The 24,270-nt window shown below is 43.1% G+C and overlaps 1 non-coding gene across 1 annotated transcript; it reads left to right on the top strand.

The window, feature by feature from the left end:
• Positions 1–21,132: 21,132 nt before the first annotated feature.
• Trnat-ugu lies at positions 21,133–21,207 on the top strand. Its single transcript has one exon. It is a non-coding gene; the product is annotated as a tRNA-Thr (tRNA).
• The last annotated feature ends 3,063 nt before the right edge of the window (positions 21,208–24,270 follow it).

Here is a 24,270-nt window from a genome sequence, read left to right as displayed (position 1 = left end):
CCAAGTGAGGTGATATCGTAGTGGCTAACAGCGCACTTCCGAATTTTTGCGTTCCGTGTTCAAATCCAAATCTAGGCTTTTTTCTTTTATTTTCACGGAAAAATGTAACATCAGTGACGCCAATATTTTCTGTGATTTTGAGATCCTTTCAAACCTTATTAAAATATTTTTTATCAGAGCAAATCTCATATAAATTTATGTAATTAATAATAACTGAAAGTTAAAAACAGATTTTAGTATTTCATTGTCTGCTTTGGTCTTTTACTTTTATACTTCGAGAGAACTAATGCGTTCCGCTTGGTGGTGTGTATAATAAAAACATCCAAAGCATAAAAACTGAGGGAATTGCAAGCAATTTGATATGCCATAGTCGTATAAGGAGGGATAGCCTTGCTCATCCTATGAGTCAATCATGTACAGATTGCAAAATCTGTGTTTCCTAACTGAAATCCGTTTGTTTGTTCCAAGAGCCGCACATTGACCGAGGGACGGGCGATGACGTCATCAACCTCCCCGTCCACATGAAAACAGACTTTCAGATCCTCATCAAATTCTGGGTCGTGACCAACAGGCAAATGTGGTGGGCAGTGTTAGAGCTATATTGGACAAGCCCATGAGAAACAGAGCCCACCATTGCAGCTGACGAGGCGTGTATTGTCGCTGAAGGTTTGAAGAAATGCAGTAGGGTTTTATGATGCGTCATGAGCGTGAAACGGCGACCATATATATAATCATGGAAGCTTTTGATGACGAAGATGATAGCCAAAGCCTCTTTATCTATTTGGCCGTAGTTCCTCTGTGCTGCCGTGAGGATCTTTCTGAGAGACAAATGCGATGTGCCACTCCACGCCTTTCTCAAGGTGGGACAAAACTGATCCGATCCTGTAGTCGGGAGCATCGGCCGCTAACACCAGTGGTTTCGTTGGATTATATGCCGTTAGGCAAGTAGGCCTAAGGAGGGCCTGCTTCAGGTCATGGAACGCCTTATTACATCGGGAAGACCAATTCTAGGGCACGTTCATCTGGAGCAAGTGGCTCCGCAATGGCTACGCCATGGGAATGAACCGTCAATAGCAGTTCAGCTGACCTAAGACAGACTTGAGCTGGGATGCATCTGTGGGGGCTGGCAGCTGTTGGATGGCAGATACATGCTACAGCGTAGGCCATATGCCTGATGCGCTGAAGATACGTCCTAAACAGTTGACCTGGCTGATAAAAAAGGAACATTTGTCAAGAGTACTGTGAAGGTTCGCTAACACGAAAGTCGAGGTTCTGGGCAAGATCAGCTGTACTCTTTCCAGTGAACAGAGTATTGTTGAGGTAGTTCACTGTCCCTGAGAAATCCTTTAAGAGATGCTCCAAGAACCTCTGGAAGATCACTGGGACACTAGCGAGGCCAAATGGAAGCCGCGCATATTGGAACACTCCAAAAGGAGTGTTCATGATCGCAATCTGCTGGGAGACTTCGTCCAATGGGAGCTGGGGACAAGCATCCCAGTAGTTGATTTTGGTGAATACCTTACTCCCAGCGACACGGGAAACAATGTCCTCAAGCTTGGGAATGGGATATGCGCCGACTACAGACTGGGCACTCATAGTGACCTTGAAGTCACCACAAATTCAGACAGCGCCCGACGGTTTCTCCACAGTCATCATTGGGGACAGCAAACTCTACACCGCTTGTCTTAACAAATTTTGGGACTGCAGTGGGTACAAGGAGGATATGTGTCTAGAATCCTAGAACCCCAATCGACAGCTTCTGAAACACTGGTCTCAATTTAGCAAAGAGGTCGGTGGTACAGGGGCAGATGGCCAGGTCTTGGCCCTCTTAAGAGGTGTTATGAACCTCGAGGCCCACAGTATAAAATAAATCTAGGCCAAGCCAGTTAGATTCCCCAGGAGCTGCAACCACCAGAATCCTAGCTGGGGTTACTGCAGCGCCATGGCGGAGCCTCGTCTGGAAGCACCCTGCAACTGAAATGAGGTCGCTACTAAAACTACATAACTTTGTCATGAAGGGGCACAGTAGACTAGACCCGATGGCTTGGTATGTAACCCAGTCGATTGCCATAGCTGAAGACCCCATGTCAATCTGGAAGGTGACTGTTTTGCCTTCCAACTTGACATGTATAGACAGCAGATGAGTAGACTGCAGGAGGACGGCCTCTGCCAGTGATACTTTTGGAGAATGTAGTTGGGAAGGTTCCTCCTCAGGGCTTTCTTGTGCTCAGTCCACTGACTCTGAAGTTTGTCGCTCCTGCACATCCACTTTGCGGCCACACTTACTGCAAACAGTACACTTCACCTTGTGGAAACGGCGTTGGTGACTAAACATTGTTTACCAGATGCATTTGTTTGAAACGACGTGTCCTGGGAGGGTCTTTTTCGGACTTGGGTGCCAACCGCTGTCGGAAAGCATCCAAGTCGAGACAAGAGGCAAATATCAGAACTGGATCTTGGATAGAAGCTGCTGCTCTGACAGTCTGCTCAAAAGCCCGAATGTTGGAAAGGCACGAGTCAGGCGAAGGATCTTCGAGCTTCAGGAGATCCTGCCGGAGACCTTTGTGATGGAATGAACTAAAATCATGTTGCAGACAAGAGCTGACGCGTAATGGAACTTGCATTGTTAGTTTGCACATTGAAACCAGCCTGGGAGAGGCCCTGGAGTCTATCGATCTATTCCCTGTAGGTTTCGAAATGTAGCTTCTGACAGCTAAAGAACTTGTGTCGAGCTGCAGAAATGTGTATTGAGCTTCGAAATAATCAGCTAGGTTTTTGTTCAAGGGATCATAGGGCAGTAAGTGACGTTCTAATCGCGTATGTAACAGTTGTAGCAGCTGGTAGATCGTCTCAGACGTTGTACACCGCAGAATGCTGCTCTAATTGGGCTATGTAGCAGGCCCAAAGCTAGATTTTCTTGTCAAAGAGTTGAAACGGCGGTGGTGCCGATGCGGCTGGCCCTACTAGGCGGCGGGGCTGGGCATCGATCCCCACAGTAACGGGGGGAGTGTCTCCAAAGCGACGAGTTGTACCTGAAAAGCTTCACTCGCCTGCTGAATCCTTTGGAGTAAGAGCAATACCGCATGCGTGATGTCTTTGTTCGGCGGCAAGGACGCCGCTTGTTTCTGATCTACCTGGGGCAGGGGCGGGCACATGTTGCACGCGGCTCATGAGCACACAGCGCTGCAAGTGTGCTGCTCGCGTGCAATCGTCGACAGGGGCAGTGGCGACAGATGCGGACGTTGAAGCGAAGCGACCACTACGTAGTGAACGTCGTATTTCAATAACCGGAAAATGCAAAGTGAATCAAGGAAACTGAGAATTGGAGATTTGCTATCATTTAAAAAGGAATGGGAGAATTATTTTTTTCTCTGTGCAAAAACGTGAAAATTGGAAATGTATAATATGTGGCAGTATTCTGGCTGGTCAGCGGAAGTTTAATATTGAACGCCATTATAATAAATTTCAGTATGTTGCCGTTCTTGGTGCAATAAAAGAGGAATTTCTCAAGCGATTTGGGGATGTATCTTACTTATCCCAAGGTTTTGAATAGTTCTCGAGACAATCTGCTGTTTCTATAGATGATATTCGTCCCAGTTTGCAAATTGAATTAATAGATCTACAGCGTAATTCTCGTCTGAGAGACAAGTTCCTTTTGGCAAGACGTGTAATAGATTTTTATCACGACTTTCCACAGCAAGAGTTTCCTCGTCTCCATCGTGAAGCCATGAAGATAATGTCAATGTTTGGCTCGACATACGTTTGTGAGAGATTTTTTTCTGTTATGAAAGTCTCGGTTAAGAGCAAACATCAGTAATGAAAATTTACGTAACTGTTTCCGTTTGTCTGTATGTAGAAATTTTGTTGCAGACATTAAACGTATTGTAAACTCCACCTGTGATAATTAAATAAAACGTATCGTAGGTAATAGGTACTCTTTCAAACCACGATTGCTTTCAAGCACTCCTACTAACCTTATTCCTTCATTCAATAAAGCAGGCCAGGAAACAAGACACATTACAAAGGAAGAAGCGGTGAGACGGTATGGCGGGGAGGGGAGAGAAGCCGGTGGCCAGCTTGCACCTGTGTGCGCGCAGAACACCTGTTAACTGCACACGTGCATGTGCACCACACACGTGCAGAATTCCTGCCCGCCCCTGACCTGGGGTATGGCACACGTGTTCTAAACAGTTCAAAATAATCGTCGTCCCCACTGCAAAATCTGTCTATTTTTCCTAATTGAAATAGAGTCCCAGTAGGAGCACTGTAACTTCTTTATTGTCCTTCCGAAAACAAAAAAACTGTTAGTCGCAATTTACAGTTTCAAATTAACTCCGCCTCTTCGGCGGTTTGGAACAATATATGATTCTGTAGCTATGGCTCCACCCAGTGTTGTATTTTATTACCTTGCAAAGTAATTTAAGTGAATGATTAGCTCTAGAGAGAGTTTTTTACTTTTTCAATAGTCAAAGAAACTTGGCTAGTGAAACTATACCAGTTTATGGGTCCCCATCATATTGTCCTGTTGTTAAAGAAAAATTTAACTATTACTGTTATCAAGGAAAACTGCTATTGACAGAGGAGCTTAAACAGAGTATTGCAGATGTTATTCATCTTCCTTTGTGTTACTCATTTCAGTCAAGACAGAAGCTCCTCATGACTAAAATTAGTTCTGCACTTCATGCAGTGATGTTTCAGTATTTTGATTAGGTAATGCTGTTGATTGTGGCCGTCATTAGTATGAGCTCGGTGCAATTTTACTCCCCATAATTTACTGGTGTGTGTGTGTGTGTGTGTGTGTGTGTGTGTGAGTGTGTGTGTGTGTGTGTGTGTGTGTGTGTGTGTGTGTTTTATTTTTAACTTCTGCTACACACAGTACAAGGTACACTGTGTCAGTTTGTATCCTGTTTGCCATTCAAAGAGAAATTTTAACAAAAATGACTTCAATAGTCCGCAGCTCGTGGTCGTGCGGTAGCGTTCTCGCTTCCCACGCCCGGGTTCCCGGGTTCGATTCCTAGCGGGGTCAGGGATTTTCTCTGCTTCGTGATGACTGGATGTTGTGTGATATCCTTAGGTTAGTTAGGTTTAAGTAGTTCTAGGGGACTGATGACCATAGATGTTAAGTCCCATAGTGCTCAGAGCCATTTTTTGAACCCCACCAGGGGAAGTTCGGCCGCCGAGTTACAAGTCTTTTCCGTTGATGCCACATGCGTGTCGATAATGATGAAGACAACACAGCACCCAGGCCCCGAGCGGAGGAAATCTCCAAACCGGCGGGGAATCGAATTCTGGCCCGCTGCATGGCACTGAGACGCGCTGACCGCTGAGCTAAAGTGCAAATACTACTGCTATTATAAAAAAATCTTTATTATTAGTGGCTATAGGTTCCACCTGTCATGCAATACATTGTTTTTTTCTTGTTAGCCAAACATGTTTCGGCACCTCTGTGCCATCGCCAGTGGGTTTTGTTTATTGAAAAACTGTAAAAAACGACATTATTTTGGGTTGTAACTGATCTAAGAAAATGAGACCTAAAGACAGATTTTGTTCGTTTTGTTCTTACCTTAATTTTACAATATACGGTTTTGCAGGACAATCTGTATGGCATCCTGAATTGATAGCTTGTCATCTGCAAACCAAACGATGTAAATGTGAATTTACCAGCGAGTTAAAAGATATATTAATTTTTAGAAACGTGTTTTTTATGCAGAAAAATGTTTTGCGTATATATTTGTTATTACCCACGTTTTGTTGTGACAGATCCTTGGTCTTTCGCCTTCTAAGAGCACTGCACACACACATTAAATATACAGGGTGATTATAATAACACTTTCAAAACGCTGTAGAAATAACACCACTGGTCAGAATAACGTCACAGTGATCCGTATATAGAGTAAATTTCCTTTACTTTACATCTATCGTCACAAAATTTTTTGTCAATAGATTACCGGTTTCGGTTTATAATGATCATCTTCAGATCTGTTTTACATTAGGACATTGTTTTTATAAAACAGATCTTAAGATGGTCATTATCGGCCGAAACCGGTAATCTGTTGACAAAAAATTTTGTGACACTAGACGTAAAGTAAAGGAAACTATACAGATGGTCTTGCAAAACCGTATATTATAAATTAAGGTAAGAACAAAAACGAACAAAACCTGTCTTTAGGCCTCATTTTGTTAGATCAGTTACAAACTAAATTATGTTCGCTTTTTAGTTTTCAATTAACAAATGATGATGGCACAAAGGCGCCGAAACATGTTTAAATGTTGAAATAAACAGTTCACAAGTTGAAATAAACAGTTCACATAATATGCAAAAAACTGGTGATTTCTCAAACTGGGGAACAATCAAGAATGGGGTGCCGCTAGGTTCGGTCATGGGTCCTCTGCTGTTCTTAATATATATTGATGACTTGCCATTCTATATTCACGAAGATGCAAAGCTGGTACTTTTTGCGATGATACAAGCAAGTATAGCTATCACACCCAACAGACAAGAATTAACTGGTGAAATTGTAAATGATGTTTTACAGAAAATCGTTAAGTGGTTCTCTGCAAATGGGCTATCATTAAACTTTGACAAAACACAGTATATACAGTTGAACTGGAAAAAACACGCTGAGGATCTGCTGAAACGTTTGAGTTCAGCTACTTATGCTATTAGGGTCATTGCAAATTTTGGCGATATACATCTGAGTAAATTAGCTTACAACGGCTATTTTCATTCTCTGCTTTCGTATGGCATCATATTCTGGGGTAACTCATCATTGAGTAAAAGAGTGTTCATTGCACGAAAGCGTGTAATCAGCATAATTGCTGGAGCTCATCCAAGATCATCCTGCAGACACTTATTTAAAGAGCTGTGGATCTTCACTATGGCCTCACAATACATATATTCACTTATTAAATTTGTTATCAATAATCCGAACGACTTCAAAAGTAATATCAGTGTACATGGCTACAACACTAGGGGACAGGGTGATCTTCACTATTCAAAGTTAAATCTAACTTTGGCTCAGAAGGGCGTAAATTATGCTGCCACAAAAGTCTTTGGTCACTTACCTAATAGCATCAGAAGTCTGACAGATAGCCATATAGCATTTAAAAGGAAATTAAAAGAATTTCTTAATGGCAACTCCTTCTACTCATTAGATGAATTTTTGGATATAGTAAGTGGGTAATTTCCCAAACCCCACAAAAAAATTAAAAATATTGAGTGTCATGTAATATTTTGTCTAATGTAATATCTTGTATAGACACCTTTTATTAACCTGACACGTCCCACATCATTACGAAGTGTCGTATTCATGATCTATGGAACAAGTACTAATATAATCTAATCTGTTTAGGTAACAAGAGAAAACAGTATATTGCATAAAAGACGGAACCTATATTCAATAATTTGAACTGCAAACCTGAAAAAAAATACAAGAGCTGCAAATCCAAAAAATGAATAATCTTTGTGTTACTGCTCCTATTCCATTGACGCAGTTATGACAGGAACCAAGTTTCTCACATTTACTGCTGTTAAAACTTAAAACAGTATTAGACAGTATCAAAATATAAAATAACATGAAGAAACAAATACAATTTTCTGTTTTTCCACTCACTTTCGGGCAGAAGCAAGTGTTAAGTTTTTATCGCTGCCGAATGTACATTCAGTATTTGATTACAGTCGCACGGGCTGAGGCGCAATCAGTAGGTCTTTTTGAAGGTTCCCAATGCCAAAGGACTCCTTTAGGAGATACAATAATAAGCTTTGTAACATTATCCTACCAATCAAAACCTCACAGTCCGTCGAGCTTTGTTAAAGAACTCTTTGGTGTATTAGTCTTTACGTTAAAGCGTACTGCGATGAAGACCCGGAACAAAGAGAAGAGTTAGCGCCGTTTTCTTGGTGGGACGTTTAATGGCATAATTATCAGTCTAATGGGAATCTGTGCGAGGGCTGCTTGTTAGGGAGTCCCGTCTCACCGTAATTACCGCAGGGCTCCCTAAGCACGCCATAACCCCTTACCCCTCAAAGCGCCCGCAGTGTTTCCCGGCTCGAGACGAAATCGACAAAAGGTCAGCTAGGATGTAGTAAAACCCCGAAAGTATCGTTGTGCGGATACACTAACGAAAGAACAAAGAACAAGAAATAATTAAAATCTACATCGTTTGAATTTTTGTCCTATCTTACACTCTCATATTCGCGAGTTAAGGGACGGAGTTGGGAGAATCACTATTCATTCACTAGCACAAAAATGACCAGTGAAAATCCCTTCTAGAATTATTCCCATAAGGATTGATGCGAAGGGAATGCACCATGTCAGTTCTTCAATCTCTATATTGGAAACACCCTACGGAATAAATATTACGTGAAAATGACCTTAAAAACGAAATACTCTTTTGTTTTCTTATTTTTATAGTGGGAACGAGATATAAACGGATTGAGTGCCAAATAGGAGGAATGAAGTTAGAACAGGTGGACGGTTTCAAGTACTTACGATGCATATTCTCACAGGATGGCAACATAGTGAGAGAACTGGAAGCGAGGTGTAGCAAAGCTAATGCAGTGAGCGCTCAGCTACGATCTACTCCCTTCTGCAAGTAGGAAGTCAGTACCAAGACTAAGTTATCTGTGCACCGTTCAATCTTTCGACCAACTTTGTTGTATGGGAGCGAAAGCTGGGTGGATTCAGGTTACATTATCAATAAGGTTGAGGTTACGGATATGAAAGTAGCTAGGATGATTGCAGGTACTGGTAGATGGGAACAATGCTATTTTGTCTAAAACTGACATGATGAGACCGTGGCTGTGTACAATTAATGTAGGTTAATTCTTACAAAAAAGCTGGTTGCTGTTTACCTCTTTGTAAGAATTAACCTACATTAGATGGGAACAATGGCAGGAGGGTGTCCACAATGAGGAAATCAAAGAAAAACTGGGAATGAACTCTCTAGATGTAGCAGTCAGGGCGAACAGGCTTAGATGGTGGGGTCATGTTACACGCATGGGAGAAGCAAGGTTACCCAAGAGACTCTTGGGTTCAGCAGTAGAGGGTAGGAGGAGTCGGGGTAGACCAAGGAGAAGGTACCTGTATTCGGTTAAGAATGATTTTGAAGCAATAGGCTTAACATCAGAAGAGGCACCAATGTTAGCGCTGAATAGGCGATCATGGAGGAATTGTATAAGGGGGACTATGCTCCATACTGAACGCTAAAAGGCATAATCAGTCTTAAATGATGATGATATTTATAGGAGATAATTAGTCTTCTTAAGGACTTGGATCCTCTAAACTTTACTACAGGAAACATACTCCTCGTGTATGATAACATGTAGTTCATTTCCCATTCCAGAGACCACAGCGCGTAGTTTGCTGCAGAACAAACGGCAGCCACTGTTGGTTACAAGTATGACAAAACTTGCGGTAACGTAGAAGAGGGCTGGGTTGTTTTCGGGGAGGAGACCAAACTGCGAGGTCTTCGGTCTCATCGGATTAGGGAAGGATGGCTAAGGAAGTCGGCCGTGCCCTTTTCAAAGGAACCATCCCGGCATTTGCCTGAACAGATTTAAGGAAATCACGAAAAAATAAATCAGAATGGACGGACCCGGGAGTGAACCGTCGTCCTCCCGAATGCCAGTCCAGTGTGCTAGCCACTGCGCCACCTCGCTCGGTAAATAGAAGTACAAAGGCAACAGCTTCTACTGTTGGCCCACCGATGTGGGATGACACAGTTTTCAGTCTATTTGTAGTAGTCATTTTGAGTGAAAAATAACACAACAGCAGGCCTAAAGAAATTTACACCCTACGACTTACCGTAGCAGATAAATAGAAGAAAGGCAGACTTGCGTTTATAGAACTTGTAGATTTAGAGAAAGCTTTTGACAGTGTTGACTGTAGTACACTCCTGCAAATCCTGAAGGCAGCAGGGATAAAAGTGCACAAATTATTATTTGCAACTTGTGCAGAAACCAACTCCAGCTATAAAAGTCAAAGAACATGAAAGTCGTAAGTGAGAAAGAGTTGAGACAGGGCTGTAGTCTATCCCAGATGTTATTCAGTCTGTACAATGAGCAAGTAATAAGCGAAAAAAGGGAAATACGAAAAAGGAATTAAAGCTCATGGAAAACAAATATATATTTTCAGGATTACCGACAAAATTGCAATTTTGTCAGATATTTGGAAGAGCAATTGAACTGAATGCATAGCGTCTTGCAAAGTGAGTACAAGATGAACACCAACAAAAGCAAGGCACGGGGAATGGAGTGTAATCGAATTAAATCGGGCGATGCTGAGGAAACTGTTTGGAAGTGAAAAACTAAAAGCAATAGATAAGTTTTGCTGGAGTGGAAAGGATATTAAGCGCAGAGCAGCAATAGCAAAAAAAGCATTTCTGAAAAAGAGGAATTCGTTAACATCAAACATTAATTTAATTGTTAGTAAGTCTTTTCTGAAGGTGTTTGTCTGGAGTATAGCCTCGTACGCAAGTTAATTGTGGATGATTAGCAGATCAGACAAGAAGACGCTAGAAGCTTCTGAAATGTGCTGCTGTAGAATAAAGCTGAAGATTAGATAGGTAGATAGAATAATTGAGGATATAATGAATCGAATTGGAAGGAAAAAGAAATTTTATGTCACAACTTGACTAAAAGAAGGAATCGACTGATAGGACACATCCTTAGGCGACAAGGAATAGTCAGTTTGCTAATGGAAACAGATGTGGACGTGGGGAAGAAACAGGGGGGGGGGGGGGAGGAGGTGGATTTGTACAGGAAGACCAAGGTATGAATACAGAACGCAGGGTCAAAAGGGTGAAAGGGTGTAGGCCTGGGATACAGTACTTATACAGAGGTGAAGAGGCTTGCACAGGTTAGACTAGCATGGAGAGCTGCATCAAAACAGTCTTCGGACTGAAGACCACAACAAGTGATGAATTGAAGCAATCGATGGGAACCAGAGCGGATCAGTGTGAAGTAGCGGAAATGGCTGTCCATGCTGAGTTCAGGAGGATAAAATGGTCGGAGGTAGATCGCCAACCAAATGGGCTGTTGCGAAAATACTTTTGGACTGAGCTGCTGCTGATTTTGTGTCAGAAAGTGAAATAAATTATGACTGAGATGATATTAGACATGTGTTCTACATCTACATCTACATACATACTCCGCAATCCACCATACGGTGCGTGGCGGAGGGTACCCCGTACCATAACTTGCATCTTATCTCCCTGTTCCACTCCCAAACAGAACGAGGGAAAAATGACTGCCTATATGCCTCTGTTCGAGCCCTAATCTCTCTTATCTTATCTCTGTGGTCTTTCCGCGAAATTTAAGTTGGCGGCAGTAAACTTGTACTGCAGTCAGCCTCAAATGCTGGTTCTCTAAATTTGCTCAGTAGCGATTCACGAAAAGAACGCCTCCTTTCCTCCAGAGACTCTCACCCGAGTTCCTGAAGCATTTCCGTAACACTCGCGTGATGATCAAACCCACCAGTAACAAATCTAGCAGTCCGCCTCTGAATTGTTTCTATGTCCTCCCTCAATCCGACCTGATAGGGATCCCAAACGCTCGAGCAGTACTCAAGAATAAGTCGGATTAGTGTTTTATAAGCGGTCTCCTTTACAGATGAGCCACATCTTCCCAAAATTCTACCAATGAACCGAAGACGACTATCCGCCTTCCCCACAACTGCCATTACACGCTTGTCCCACTTCATATCGCTCTGCGATGTTACGCCCAAATATTTAATTGACATGACTGTGTCAAACGCTACACTACTAATGGAGTATTCAAACATTACGGGATTCTTTTTCCTATTCATCTGCATTAATTTACGTTTATCTATATTTAGAGTTAGCTGCCATTCTTTACACCAATCACAAATCCTGTCCAAGTCATCTTGTATCCTCCTGCAGTCACTCAACGACGAAACCTTCCCGTACACCACAGCATCATCAGCAAACAGCCACACATTGCTATCCACCCTATCCAAAAGGTCATTTATGTAGATAGAAAAAACAGCAGACCTAACACACTTCCCTGGGGCACTCCAGATGATACCCTGACCTCCGATGAACACTCACCATCGAGGACAACATACTAGGTTCTATTACTTAAGAAGTTAATAAAAAGTTATAGAATGAGTAGTTTCTAAAATTGAACTTATGGGCTTAATGCTAGGCATCATTAAATAATTTGCTGCCGGTACGTACTGTTTGAGTAGTAGGTCTTCTTGTGTAGACTGCCGCCACATACATCATTGGCTGCTTTTTCAGACTGTTGGGCTTCTAATTCTGACATATATGGTATTTGATAAGATGCTGCAGTGACTGGGCAGATGATATACGAGGGTAGATGTGCTAATGATGTAAAACGAATAGTGGTCACTTCCGGTAGCAGGGATTATTAAACTAATGACCACGTTGAAAGTCAGTCTAATCATACACTGTCTGTAGACCAACTATAGCGGATATTTCTCATGCAGTGCCGCTGGAAAGTATAGGAAGGATAAACCATTCATGACTTGGGAACACAACATTGTAGTTTTCATGCCTTTGAGAATAATAATAATAATAATAATAATAATAATAATAATAAATGATGACGGAATATCTGGGAATGAAATATCGTAGGAAATTGTTTCTGAAATAACTGTCCGTTACCAGTATGAATAAATTACTCATTACACTCTTATTTTAATTTCCACTTGTAGAAAAGATGCAGAGTTTATGAACAGTTTTTGTTTTTCTGAACTAGTCAAGAAATACGGCACGGTAGAGTGTCAAATGGATGTGCTGAAGACTTTCATAAAACCAAATGTGAATGAACAGGACGTTAAACTGCTCACCCTGTACGACACAGTGATAAATCGCTCCTTAGGAGAAAGTGGAGTCACTGTTTCACAGCAAAATTTGAAACTTACGAGCAGTTTTGTGTAGAAGCGAGAAGACATCTCACTAAGGCAGGAAGTTTAGAGCTTAACATCCACGTATGCCGAGCGGGGTAGCCGCACGGTCTCAGGCGCCTTGTCACGGTCCGTGCGGCTCCCCCCGTCGGAGCTTCGAGTCCTCCCTCGGGCATGATTGTGTGTGTTGTCCGTAGCAAAAGTTGGTTTAAGTTGGATTAAGTAGTGTGTGGGTTTAGGGACCGATGACCTAAGCAGTTTGGTGCCATAAGACCTTACCATAAATTTCCAAAATTTACTTATGCCGACGTGTTTAGAGATGCTACATAGCTTCAGGCACTCAAAGACGGTGAAGCACATCTCCTGTTTTCTTCTCCAAAGAGTTTTCTCCAATGTTTGTGGAGGAACACGTAACTGAGACCAGGGCAGAGGACGATTGCACTGCGACAACTCTCTGCGTCCGCTGGTTGTTGTAAATGATGGAGCTCTCGAAATGGATTACACAGTCATCTTAAAATACACTCTAACTTGTGTGACCCAAACAGCTTGAATCGGGTATGTGCTTGTTGTAATAAGATATTTGTTATCATGCTCAGAAAATCTGTTCCACGAAGATGATTTATTTATTTATTTATTACGCTCAGAAAATATATTGAACAAATAAGTAAAACTGTACAATCGTGCGATTCGCAGAAATTAATCACATGCTCAGAATGCAAGGGAAATTCGATCAATAAACGCCAATGTCCCGTGCTAGAATATTGCCCTGTTGTGTGGGACCCGCACCAAATAGTTAACACAGGGGATATTTAACATACAGAGAGAAGGGTACGACAAATGTCACGTGTTAGTGTCACCCATGGGAGATTGTCACGGAGATGCTGAAGAAACTGAACTGACAGACGCTTCAAAATAGACCCCAGCTATCCCGAGAAAGCCTAATTACAAGGCTTAAAGAACTGATTTTGAATGATGACTTGTGGAATACATTACAATTCCATACGTATTGCTCTCGTATGGCTCACGAGGTGAAGATTAGACATTTTACAGCGCACATAGACGGGGCTACACAGTCAGTCTTCCCGCACTCCATAAAGGATTGAATGGAATGGAAAGAAAACCTAATAACTAGCACAATGGAAGACATACTTTGCCATGCACTTCACAATGTTTCAAAGAGTACGGACGTCGATGTAAATCCTTTACTCTCATCAATACTGTATAATGAAGTGAAGCTTAGCACTCACAGCTTCGCGAAACATCGTAATGGGAGGAATGGACTTAATACACAGTATTACCGTCTATGCAACAACTCATGCGGAAAAGACTGAGGCCGCTGTAACAATGTACTATTACTCTTCGTTCATTCGTTTACATTAATTCAGCTTAAATTTACAACTGAAATCGGATTGATTTTTAATTGACATATAGAAAAGACAGATTCCTCAGTTACCCTGGAAATATCCTGGCAGGCTTTTGAACTCCGTTGCGCTCCCCTCCCCTCCACCCTCACCGTAGCCCCAGCTGCCCCTCCCACCATCCCTCCCCACGAATTTCGTTATAAGCTCCGGCACAGAAAACTCTTTCTGGAAGAGAGACGTGCTCTGAATGCCCTGCTAAAATTCACAGAACAGCGAACTGCCATTGTGTTCTGAATAGCGGCATAACGAGATTGTTGTTTACATCTGGAAACAGCACTGCGTGGAGAAAAGTATTCTCGATTGAAAGTTTCTGCTTAGAGAGAGACAATTGTCCGCTACCTCTTATTGTCAAACCATCCGTAAACACCAAAAGTTGGAAAAATTCCTATAATAAGACGAACGCCAAACGGCAATATACAATGCGTATTTTCTGATGTTTTTACTACACATCTAATATGAATCCAACGTCTAAAGATGCTTGTCAGGTAGATTTATACACTTATCTAGAGGTGATTTTTGATTTTTCTTTATGAAAGCGTGTTACTTGTGTCCGTTGGGAATATTTCGCCTTGAAAAAAAAAAAAAGAAAAAAAGACGGACGCTTAATTCGTTTACAGGAAAATGGGTTTTGCTCAAAATAAAATCAAATTAAGCGTCCGTATTATTTTTCTTTTTTATTTCAAGGCAAAATATTCCTAACGTATTTATTTTTAAGGCAAACACAGGCACAAGTAACGAACTTTCATGAAGAGAAATCACTTCAATATAAGTGTATAAATCTGCCTGAAAAGCATCTTTAGACGTTTGATTCATATTAGCTGTGTAGTAATAATATCAGAAATACGCAGTGTATATTGCCGTTTAGCATTATAAATTATGACGTTTATTTCGTCCAGCAATGACAGTTCTCCTCACTTACTAAGAAAGCAACGACTGAAAGTAATTACCGCCCTTTGTACTGCCTTTAAATTTTCATCCCTGTTTGTAGTTAGTGGCATGTTAACAAATACTTAACCATAATGCAGCAGGATTTCGCGAAACCAGAGCCTGCAACTACAAAATTTCTTTTTACCTAAAAAAACCGTAGCTCTGTTCTAAGCAGATACATAGACCGTTTCTTCCTCCTTGACGATATTTTAAATTTTTCTCGATTTTATTTATAGATTCAGTCTGCCCCATTTTTGGGTCTTACTGTTGTTGGCAGTTCCTGTGTCTGAGATTTCGATTTACTTGTAATGTCATTCTACGCTATAATATAATTTCTCTCACTTTTACATCCCAATCCTTTCTCATGTTTCCATTCCCTAGTTTTACCGTTTTCTGTCATTCTCTGACTGTACTACGACTTATTATTTGCTACGACATATGTATGCTAATCACTTTCAGACTACAATGCTTTTCTCATTGCTATATGGACAACGGTAGTTATTTATTACCTGGTGACACCTTGTAAAACTAAAATCTTTGCATAATAGGATCGGCCACGGCATGCCAAACTGCAGGTGAGCGCCTTGTGCTGGTGCATGTTGTAATGTGTAATAGGCAGACATCTATCCAGACCATCACACAGGAATACCAAACTCCATCAGAATCCACTGCAAGTACTATGACAGTTAGGCGGGAGGTGAGAAAACTTGAATTTCGTGGTCGAGAGGCTGCTCATAAGCCACACATCACGCCGGTAAATACCAACCAACGCATCGCACTGTGTAAGGAGCGGAACCATTGGACGACTGAACAATGGGAAAAGGTTGTGTGGAGGGGGGCGGTGGTGTTATGGTGCATTCGTGTTTTTCATAGAAGGGGCTTTCACCCCTTGTTGTTTTGCGTGGCACTATAACAGCACAGGCCTACATCGATGTTTTAAACACCTTCTTACTTCCTACTGTTGAAGAGCAATTCGGAGATGGCGATTGCATCTTTCAACAAGATAGAGCACCGTTCATAATGCACGGTCTGTGGCGGAGTGGTTACACCACAATAACATCCCTGTAATGAACTAGCCTGCACAGAGTCATGCCCTGAATCCTGTAGAACACCGTTGGGAAGTCTTGGAACGCCAACTTCGTGGCACGCCTCACCGACCGACATCGTACCTCACCTAAGTTCAAAAATGGTTCAAATGGCTCTGAGCACTATGGCACTTAACATCTATGGTCATCAGTCCCCTAGAACTTAGGACTACTTAAACCTAACTAACCTAAGGACATCACACAACACCCAGCCATCACGAGGCAGAGAAAATCCCTGACCCCGCCGGGAATCGAACCCGGGAACCCGGGCGTAGGAAGCGAGAACGCTACCGCACGACCACGAGATGCGCCTCACCTAAGTGCAACACTCCGTGAAGAATGGGCTGCCATTCACCAAGAAACCTTCCAGCACCTCATTGAACGTATACGTGCGAGAGTGGAAGCTGTCATCAAGGCTAAGGGTGGGCCAACACCATACTGAATTCGACCATTACCGATGGAATGCTCCACGAACTAGTAAGTCATTTTCAGCCAAGTGTTCGAATACTTTCGATCACATAGTGTAACTGTATCTTCTGTTTACTGTTTTAACTTGTTCGCTAGTCAGTTCTGTTCCTGTTGAGGTTTCCTGCGACGACAGTTGCCGTATAACCCTGTAGCCTACGTCTCCTTACCGTTCTATATGAAGTAGTAAACAACAAACCTCCGCAAAACACAAATCACACAGTGTGCTATCAGGCGGTCCTGGAGGTGGAACATCTATTGCGTTGTAGGAGGTATTGTCGTGTTCTCGAAGAACATCACGTCGCACACTTGCTACTAAGTTGCACATGGTAAAACGGAGAACAACAGGTAATGATCGAGGAAGCAATGTAGCTGCAACAGTCACCCCCATCAATTTGAAGCTCTCTCTTTTTATGTTGTTTTGTCCGAGTTTGTTACTAACTTTCCAGTTCCACTGTACAGAATTTTTCTAAGTTATTTGTTTCCATAAATTCGGTATTTTCGGCAGAGGGACTGTAAATAAGCAATATCTATAGATTCTGTAATGATCTGCGATAAGCATAAAATTTTGTATAGTTGAAAAAATAAAAACCATGTAATGGATGCAGGAAATTACTGGACCACTTCACATGCATTAGATTTCATTCGCAGTTTGTTAGAACTGTCGAGGTAAAAAAGTCCGGTGAAGGTGCCCACGCTGAAAAAGGGAACGAAAACACGTTTATTGAATGACGGCTTTCGTGTGACGCGTGGCTGTTTTTGCAGTTGAGCCAGGCTTCTTCAGCCTAAACTGACAGCGCGTCACGCGGACAGCGGTTTCTCGCTGATATTTCGTGTAGCGGTGGCACCAACATGGCACACTCCTAATTTGCATAGCTATTTCGCCCGTTTATGAAATCAGGCACGAAGTAGACCTTATCTTCGTTCCTGTGCTATATAGTTACGAGGGGAGTTCAAAAATTAATTTACACGATGCTAAGGCAGGGCAAATGAATTTTATTGAATGCTGCTCTGCATTTCAAAGTGACACGGATAAATGATATTGTTTTGGAACATAGTAACAAAGTCTCTGAAAACAATGATCGGAACGTTCCGCGGTCATTCAATTCCTCAGCGACAGAAATCCACTCGTGGGAGAACCGTTGTGTCAGCGTCCTCGTGGTTGGAAAATCTCTTTTCTCGCAGAGGTTCTTTCAGCTCGTTGGAGACGGAAATCGCATGGTGCAGTATCTGGACTTCCCGATCAGCATCAACCTCGTCTGTGCGGTCTTGGTAAAATTGTTAGCGCCATTTCACTGCGGCTAGACGAGATATCCCGTTCTTTCTGTATATCGGCAGAATTGCACGGTGAACCTGTTGTAATTTAGACGATTTCCCACAAGACTCATACTGTTCCACCTACTTCAGATTTGGAGTACGTTTGCAGTTGCCACGTCATTTCAATCGTTCACTGTGGTTCACTTGTTATCAAGGAAGGGAGCTTGGGTTTAACGTCCCGGCGACATCGAGCTCATTAGAGACGGATCACAAGCTCGGATGATGTCAAGGAAGGGGAAGGAAATCGGAAATCGGCTGTGCCCTTTCAAAGGAACCATGCCGGCATTCGCCTGGAGCGAATTAGGGAAGTCACGGAAAACCTAAATCTGAACGGCTGGGTGCGGGTTCGAACCGTCGAACTTCCGAATGCGAGTCCAGTGTGCTATCCACTGCTCCACCTCCCTCGGTATTCGATAATTATCCTTACAGCAGCGGAACTCTCTCTGCAGGAAACCCGGAACATGGTCTCTCATTTAACATTGCGCCACTCTTGTTGGACAACGGTCTTGACGTGGGACAACGTGTGTTACTCTCTGAAGTTCCTACTTAGACAGTAAAATCACTGTTGGGGGGGGGGGGGTGTTGCGCTTCCGTATCTTATCTCCTGTTATTTATTTCCTGGTGGCAGTTTTATTCCTACTCGGCATCCGTTTCATAACTTGCAATAGGTCTGTGAAGGTTATCATCGTTATTCAGTGTTTGCTATCCTCGTCTCAGTTGTCAGTAAGATGGTGTAGTGCGGAAATCACTCGGCGCGAATTCCCTTTAAACTGGGGTTTAAATCTCCACGTTGCCATTCCGACATAGGCTTTCCATGGTTTCGCTAACGCATTTCCGATCAGTACGATCGTTTCTTCAAACGCCGTTATCATCCAAATGAGGCTAGGATTGTCTCCAAAGGGACTGATTTCGACGAGTTGTCAGACCCTTGGCAAAAAAAAAAAAGAAAAACAGGCCTCCAGTAGTAAGCACACATTATATTTTCATGTAATCAGAAATGAACGAAAATGCCACTTGCTCTGCTATCATGCACTACTAGTTTATTGATGATGATGTTTAGATTGTGGGGCGCGCAACTGCGCGGTTATCAGCGCCCGTACACATTCCCAACAGTTTCTCAATCCAATCTTCCACTTGCATGGAGGATAATGAAGTGATGAGAACAACACAAACACCCAGTCGTCTCGAGGCAGGTAAAAATCCCTGACCCCGCCGGGAATCGAACCCGGGACCCCGTGCTCGGGAAGCGAGAACGCAACCGCGAGACCACAAGCTGCGGGCACTATTAGTTTAAATTCTGTGACATGAGGAGTTTGATAACGTCCTCGGCGATGGCTAAAATGCAGTTTATCGCGGTACGTTTCATGGAGAACAGCTTCTGCCACATGAAGCGGATATAATTGCTTCGCATTCTAGCTCGGGCATTGATATTCATTCGTTTTAAATCTCTCGTTACTATGTGTTTTGTGTTTCCCTCTTAAATGTTGTGCCTGCACAGAAAAAAAGATTAAACCATTAATAATATCCTCATGAGAGAAAACGAATAAGATACCACTAGATCAAAGATGCATTGCAGCCCACGTAAACTTTCCTCTTAAAAGCATATCACCATTGAGCTGCAATGTGCTCAACTTCCTAATTCAATAGCAAAGTGCAATCGAAGTACAAAACATACATCTCAAATCGCTCTTTTCTAATGCTCTGAGACCGAGCGAGATGGCGCAGTGGTTAGCACACTGGACTCGTATTCGGCAGGATGACGGTTCAAATCCCCATACGGAGATACAGATCTATGTTTTCCGTGATTTCCCTAAATCGCTTAAAGCAAATGCCGGGATGGTTCCTTCGGAATGGTACGGCCGCTTTCCCTGTCCATCCTTCCATAATCCGAGCTTGTGATCCATCTCTAATGACCTCGCTGTCAAGGGTACGTTTAATATCCTACCCCTCGTCATCCCTTAAGCACCGAGAATATGCTCTGACGTCCGGTTACAAAAGTTACTCACGAAGGATGGTGGCTCATGTACTCACGACTGTGTGGTGTTTGTGAACTTTATACTGCTCGCACGTACCTATAACCCAGCAAGAAATGATGTGTGGCCTACTGCACTGTAACTCATGTGCACACAGTTAATATACAGTTTTACCAGAGGTAACCATTGAAATTCATATTTTAATGATCACGATAGTTTATGCTGACAGCGGTTGTTGTACCCTGGTACCCTGGGATCCAAACAGTGCTTCGCCACAAGTTAAATCGACGGGCAATAACCAATAGCATCCCAATTAATTTTTGTCTGTTCATCGATTCTGCAACTCGAACACCATTTTCAGTGGTTGGGCTTGTCATTACTTATTTCTTATTTAATCTTCCATGTCTACTATTCCATATGGAATTCATTTATGATCAAAGTTCCATGCTTTAGGCCTGTAGCGCGCATGTTTACTACTAGGGCGCACAACAGATATCATGTGGAAGCAAATATGAATGGAATAGGTGGCGTGACGGATAGAGGCTCATGCCTTAAGCACGAGACTTTCTTTCCATTTTCTCGCAGAAAGGGTGTTTTAACAAGTGGGCGGCTATCAACAGGAAGAGGAACGGTCTTCTTTGGCGTCGTAATTTAGAAGTAGTTTGCTAAATATTAACCTCAACTTTATTAAAACAATTAAGCACAGCCGGCCGCTGTGACCGAGCGGTAATAGGCGCTGGTTTCTGTTCTTTCGGACATGTCTGTATAAGCACATAGTTCTGGCAACACTGGCCATGACCTTCTCCTTCTGTGCGGATGCACACACATTCCCCGAACTCTTCGGCACTTGGTAAGCATGTCTTCATGTCCATTATAATTTTCCGGGCTGTTATGCCGTGGTCGGTTGATGAATTCTGTGGTGATTCCCACGCCACGAGTAATGAGTGTGTTGGGGTGGGACACTACGAATGTAGTGTGTGGACATATAAGGTGAGAATGTGGGTCTCACGGGAGGCGTGCGCGAGATAGTCCTTGCAGTCGCACTATCCTCTGTGCCCTCGGTGGCTCAGATGGATAGAGCGTCTGCCATGTGAGCAGGAGATCCCGGGTTCGAGTCCCGGTCGGGGCACACATTTTCACCTGTCCCCGTTAATATATATCAACGCCTGGTAGCAGCTGCAGGTATTAAAATATAATTCTAACAACTGTTCTACGTCTTGTCCTTGAGGGTGGTTTTTGTATCGATGAATCAGTTCTTCCTGAACACCTTGCAACCCACTTGGCGACAGCATTGCTAACCGCTTCTTATCAGGATGTCTTTCTACTGCAGAGACGACAGGTTGAAGACTTCCCCATATGTCAAACACCCCCTCCCCCACTATTTCGAATCATATAATGAACATTTCACTGACTGTGAAATGCTTAAGGATCTTGCCTCGTCTTATGATATGGTCCCAGGCCTTGGGTCAACTCAAAATCGGGTTATTCAACACCTGAATAGTACTCAAAGACAACATCTACTCACGTGTTCAACTGTATTTGGCTCTAAAGTGTCTTCCCTTCACAATAGGGAAACAGTATCATCTTACCAATCATTAAGCCAGGTGAAAACCTAACGTCTATTGACAGCTACCGACCGATTAGCTTCACCAACGTGCTCTGCAAACTGCTTGAAAGGATGATTGCATACAGATCATGTTGGATTCTCGAGTCTTGGGCCTCTTTCCCACTGTCAGTGTGGTGTCCAGAATGGACAATCCACAACAGACCATCCGGTCCACTTGGGAACAGCAATCCGACAGGCTTTTCCTAAACGCCAACACCACATTGCAGTCTTTTTTGACTCACATAAGACATACGGCACCACTTTGACGCCATCACGTTTTACTTATCTTCTCTGACTGGGGCTTTTGTGGCTCCCTACTGGCTTTTAGTCGTCGGCAGTTGTCTGGGTTCGAGTTGCTACTTCAGTCAGCTGTCCGCATGTCCAAGAGAATGGCGTCCCACAAGGTTCTGTCACGACTGTCGCACTCTTCCTCATCAGTACGCTAATGACGTCTGTTCAGGCCACTGGTCATTCATGCACTGTAATAAGTTGACGACTCTTGAATTTCGTACAGATTCCTACTAAGAGCCTCGGCAGAACGCCAGCGCCAAGCTCCCATCCCACAGTCCTCTGCGTGGACCCTTTCCGATATTTTCAGTTTCTTTCCGCAAAAATCTGGGTCGTGCATTTCTGTCGTCATACCATGGCCCAGCCTGACCTAGACCTCTTCTTGGATACCCGGCGCGTGGAAATTGTTGCACAGTTTCTTTTCTTTGGCCTCGTTTTTGATAAAATGCTGACTTGGGAGATCCACATTCGTCAACTAACGACTAGTTGCAAGCAGAAGCTTAACGCTCTCTGCTTCCTTGTCCACCTATCTTGGGATGCGAATCATGCTAGTCTTATTTGGATTTACCTAGACCTGGTCTCATCCCAATGCGAATGATGCTAGTCTTATTTGGATTTACCTAGACCTGGTCTCATCCCAACTCGACTATGTTTGCCAGGATATGGCTCGCCAGTGCTTTCTGAATATTTTACGTTGTTGGTACACAACTTTATTCCCAATTTTTCGTCACGTTTTTAAATTACACATCGAACAGAGCCTATGTTGCAGAAAGAACGGCAGCGTCAGCAGACGCTGTTGTTTCTGGTAATCTGCGCCACCATAGTAAGACAACACAAATAGCCATCAGCTAATTCAGGTCTGTAACGTCTCCTCTCTCCTCCCATTCCTCTAGCCATTACGTTTACTTAGACTAGCGGACGGCCTCACAGTTCGGCCCCGGCGAGCCCATATGTACACTTGTGTGGCAGAAGAAATCAGAATTCAGTGTATTTAAATATTTCATTTCAAACTCCCTACAGGTGCCCATGTCCTCGTCCATTGGACTTCTACGTCTGTACGTTACAGTGAGATGGCAAAAGTAATGGGATAGAAATATGCACATATACAGATGGTGGCAGTATCGCGTACACAAGGTATAAAAGGGCAGTCCGTTGGATGAGCTGTCACTTGCACTCAGGTGATTCGTGTGAAAAGTTCTCCTACGTCATTATGGCCGCACGATGGGAGTTTACAGACTCAGAACTCACTATAGTAGTTGGAGCTAGACGCATAGGATATTCCTTTTCGGAAATCGTTAGGGAATTCAATAATCCGTGATCCACAGCGACAATAGTGTGCCGAGAATACGACATTTCACGCATTATCCCTCATCACGGACAACGCAGAGCCCGACTGCCTTTACTTGGACCGAGAGCAGCGACGTTTGCGTAGAGTTGTCAGTGCTAACTGACAAGCAATACTGCGTGAAATAACCGCAGAAATCAATGTGGGACGCAAGACGAACACATCCGTTAGCACATGGGATTGGTTTCCAAATACGTGAGTGGCTCGAAGACTTCTTAATTAATTGAACCCATTACGTTGTCCTCGATGGTGAGTGTTCATCGGAGGTGAGGGTATCACCTGGAGTGCCCCAGGGAAGTGTGGTAGGTCCGCTGTTGTTTTCTATCTACATAAATGATCTTTTGGATAGGGTGGATAGCAATGGGCGGCTTTTTGCTGTGGTGTACGGGAAGGTGTCGTCGTTGAGCGACTGTAGGAGGGTACAAGATGACTTGGACAGGATTTGTGATTGGTGTAAAGAGTGGTAGCTAACTCTAAATATAGATAAATGTAAAGTAATGCAGATGAATAGAAAAAAGAATCCCGTAATGTTTGAATACTTCATTAGTAGTGTAGCGCTTGACACAGTCACGTCGATTAAATATTTGGGCGTAACATCGCAGAGCGATATGAAGTGGGACAAGCATGTAACGGCAGTTGTGGGGAAGGCGGATAGTCGTCTTCGGTTCATTGGTAGAATTTTAGGAAGATGTGGATCATCTGTAGAGGAGACCGCTTATAAAACACTAATCCGACTTATTCTTGAGTACTGCTCGAGCGTTTGGGATCCCTACCAGGTCGGATTGAGGGAGGACATAGAAGCAATTCAGAGGCGGGCTGCTATATTTGTTACTGGTAGGTTTGATCATCAAGCGAGTGTTACGGAAATGCTTCAGAACTCCGGTGGGAGTCTCTAGAGGAAACGAGGCGTTCTTTTCGTGAATCGCTACCGAGGAAATTTGGAGAACCAGCAT

The sequence above is a fragment of the Schistocerca piceifrons genome, chromosome X (assembly GCF_021461385.2).
Source record: "Schistocerca piceifrons isolate TAMUIC-IGC-003096 chromosome X, iqSchPice1.1, whole genome shotgun sequence".
In the NCBI taxonomy this organism is placed as follows: Eukaryota; Metazoa; Arthropoda; class Insecta; order Orthoptera; family Acrididae; genus Schistocerca; species Schistocerca piceifrons.
The sequence above is the reverse complement of the archived record's forward strand: the minus strand, read 5'-3'. Positions and strand labels throughout refer to the sequence as shown.